The sequence below is a fragment of the Schistocerca serialis genome, chromosome 7 (genome assembly GCF_023864345.2).
Source record: "Schistocerca serialis cubense isolate TAMUIC-IGC-003099 chromosome 7, iqSchSeri2.2, whole genome shotgun sequence".
In the NCBI taxonomy this organism is placed as follows: domain Eukaryota; kingdom Metazoa; phylum Arthropoda; class Insecta; order Orthoptera; family Acrididae; genus Schistocerca; species Schistocerca serialis.
Genome location: NC_064644.1, coordinates 256632216 through 256636159, shown reverse-complemented (window position 1 = coordinate 256636159; position 3944 = coordinate 256632216). Strand labels below are relative to the sequence as shown.

At 42.2% G+C, this 3944-nt stretch overlaps 1 non-coding gene across 1 annotated transcript; it reads left to right on the top strand.

Moving 5' to 3' along the window:
• Positions 1–291: 291 nt before the first annotated feature.
• Positions 292–365, top strand: Trnat-ugu (transfer RNA threonine (anticodon UGU)). Its single transcript has one exon. It is a non-coding gene; the product is annotated as a tRNA-Thr (tRNA).
• The last annotated feature ends 3579 nt before the right edge of the window (positions 366–3944 follow it).

The following is a 3944-nucleotide window of genomic DNA, read 5'->3' as shown; positions in this document are numbered from 1 at the left end:
TTTGTCCTCTAGCCATCCCTGCTTAGCCATTTTGCACTTCCTGTCGATCTCATTTTTGAGACGTTTGTATTCCTTTTTGCCTGTTTCACTTACTGCATTTTTATATTTTCTCCTTTCATCAATTAAATTCAATATTTCTTCTGTTACCCAAGGATTTCTACCTTATTTCTACCTTATTTCTACCTTATTTCTACCTTATTCTACATAGGTAGAATTGTGGACAGTTGGGAATGTGATTCTCACGGGAAGCGTGCAAGGGATAAGTCCCTGCAGTCGCGCTTTTCATCTGTGTCCTCGGTGGCTCAGTTGGATAGAGCGTCTGCCATGTAAGCAGGAGATCCCGGGTTCGAGTCCTGGTCGGGGCACACGTTTTCAGCTGTTCACATCGAGGTATATCAACAACACCTGTCGGCAGCTGAGGGTTTCAGTTACTCATCATTTATTCCAGGGAAAAGCTGGACAGTCATCTACAGTATCTGTTCTTTCGAGAACAGTTACTGTCTTCATATATATAGACTAATATATCGTACATACGTTAACAGTCATTTAGGTAATCAGAGAAATTTTCCTTCTATCGGTCGCCAGTTCTTATCACATACAAGGATTGCCGTTTTTTTTTAATTTCTTGTGGTAATTTGCTTCTACGTAATTTTACAGCACACGTCTCTTTGTTATACTGGTATAGCACTACTTTGCTTCTAATTCATCATTTTGTGATGCTACAAGAATTTACGTACACACGATGAACATTCATTAAAACTGTTATGAACTAGAATTTTAAATTACGAATGCCCAGCGTACAAAATACAGTGTTCTTCACTTCGTACTGAGCAATTCTTACTGTTACTCTCTTTGCATCTCATAAATGAACAAGTAAATTAAAAACTGTTCTACCATTAAAGTGTTTTTCATATTTAGGACGACTAATAAAGTAATTTTCTTCTTAGAAACTACTTATGATTCCATTCGGCTGTTATCTTTAATTATAAACAACAAAACACGGAAAACTGGGTGGCAAATCAAGAAGCCCACAACGGTAAAAATTTATAAATGAATTGCTACCCTAAAGTACCATATGGAAATGAATCCTGGATATAGACTAAGAAGGCCGGCACAAGTATAGAGGTTTTTTTGTATTCTGAGAGATATAAAATTAAGGATCTGTTTTCTAAAGAAGTGTAGTGTCTTTCATCAAAACTCAACTCTGTTATGCGCTAAAACGTCAAAGAAACTGGTATGGGTATGCGTATTCAGATACAGAGATATGTTAACAGGCATAATACGGCACTGCGGTCGGAGACACCTATAAGAAAACAAGTGTCCGGCGCTGTTGTTAGATCCATTACTGCTGCTACAATGGTATGTTATCGAGATTTAAGTGAGTTTGAACGTGGTGTTATAGTCGGCGCACGAGCAGTGGGACACAGCATCTCCGAGGTAGCGGTGAAGTGGGGATATTCCCGAAATACCATTTCACAAGCGTATGGTGAATATCAGGAATCCGGTAAAACATCAAATCTCCGACATCTCTGCGGCCCGAAAAATATCCTGCAAGAAAGGGACCAACGACGACTGAAGAGAATCGTTCAAAGTGAAAAAAGTGCAACCCTTCCACACATTGCTGCAGATTTCAATGCTGGGCCACCAACAAGTATCAGCGTGTGAACTATTCAGCGAAACATCATCAACATGTGTTTTCGGAGCCGAAGGTCCACTCTTTTGGAAACATATTGATAAGTCGGAAGAGTCTCGTTTCAAATTTTATTGAGCTAATAGACGAGTACGGATATGGAGACAACCTCACGAATCCATGGACCCTGCTTGTCAGCAGGGGACTGTTCAATCTGGTGGAGGCTCTATAATGCTCTGGGGCGTGTTTATTTGTTGTGGTATGGGACCCCTGTCACGGCTGCTTACGACTCTGACAGGCGACGCATAAAGCATTCTATCTGATCAGCTGCATACATTCATGTCCATTGTGGAATTCCGACGGACTTCGGAAATTCCAGTAGGATGATGCACACATCCAGAATTGCTACAGAGTGGCTCCAGGAACACGAACACTCTTCTGAGTTTAAACACTTCCACTGGCCATCAAACTCCCCAGACACGAACATTTTTGAGCATATCTAGGATGCCTTGCAACATACTGTTCAGAGCTCTCCACTCCCTAGTACTCTTAAGGATTTATGGACAGCCCTGCCGGGTTCATGATGTCAATTTCCTCCAGTTCTCCTTCAGGCATTATTAAAGTCCATGCCACGTCGTGTTGCAGGTATCTGCGTGCTCGAGGGGGCTCTACACGATGTTAGGAGATATACCAGTTTCTTTGACTCTTTAATGTATAAGCAAGGTGATTTGGAGTTGCAGAAAGTGTGTGGTCCAATTTTAGTAGAGAGTGCTGTGCAATGAATCCTACGTATTGTTGATACTAAAACTGCATTCCCATCACATTGTTTGGTGGGGGGCAATCTGGAGGATGGAAACAGGCCTACAGCACCGCTACACTCATCAGCAATACTCTTGGATACTCTCCGATAGCAGAATTATTAGCTCACAAGTAACCATTACAGTTCGTACTTTAAAAGAGCAGGCGGTCGCTTTGGGGCACACAATAGACGGTGTAGATCTGATTTCATATGGTCATCTGACCATCCAACGCGAAAACAAGACATGGCGGTGAAATGGCGCATATGTGGCATCAGTTTCATGGAGATGCACAAATAGATGAGTCGATATTGTGACGTGACAAATGGCACAGAGGAAATGTCGAGTTTCGATGTGCCCATGACCACACCGTGAATGAAGTTGCTCGATTTGTTGGTGTCTCAACAAGGACTGTCAAAGATGTCCACACAAAATGGTACATCACTCGAAGCCGTGTAACACAGCGTACGAACGGAAGTTGTATAGAGATCCTAACCGATTGGATCGGCGTCGCTTGTCACCTCTCGCCATTGGCGATTGGCTTCAAACTCGACTGCTACTGTCAGTAAACGTGAAACAACACAAGACTGGACAGCAGCTGGCTCGTTGCCTTTTCTTCTACATCACGAGGAGTATAGCGCTCCCCTTTCCCAAGACAGTAAAAGCCGTGCTTTCAGAGCCGCACACACATACGTTTCTGGCTTGATGAATTATCAGGCACCACGTCGAACCTCAACTTTCCCGATAAATGACCCGAACTTAATTTCGCAGAAAATCCATTGGGCAGTTTGAAAGACAGGACGAATCGTAGCAGTCACCACACCCACAATTTATTTGCTCCACGGCGATTAGTCATTAATGAGCCACTATATACTGATATGTCATATCTGAAGAAGCTTTTGGACCCCCCGAGCCGAGGCCATTATCAAATCTTAAAGCCGGTGTTAAACAGTATTACTCAGATCTCTCCTGGCATTCACTGATTTATCTTTGGGTTTTCTTCCTAGACAAACCAGGTAGTCAACGAACTTCAATACAATTCATACCACACTAGTATTGCCTCACTAAGGAATATAACGTAGGTTTTTATGACCAGCTCAGCTCATGAAAACCAGTGCCAAAAACGATAGAACGAGGATGTAAGGGAGGATCCAAGAAATGATTCGACCCAACATTTTATGATAACGAGTGGGCCAAGACCCCTAGAAATTCCAGATACCGTAGAAAGTTTTTCAAATGGAGTACTTTGATGCTCAAATTAGCCGTTCACGGACGACATGGCTGCTGGCAAGATCATGTTCCACAAGGAACTGGAGCTGCTAAATGTGCCGATATGGTAATAAAAGCGAGGGCATGACAAGAAAAATAATTATAAACTCACCTAAATTCCTGCGGATATGGCGCATAATACAGGATACATCCAAGAAGGTAATAAAGAACATAACTGTTAATGAAATCAAAACTTTTCTACGATCGTATGCTCCATTTGTCAACGTCAAACTATTTATGAAGGAGAT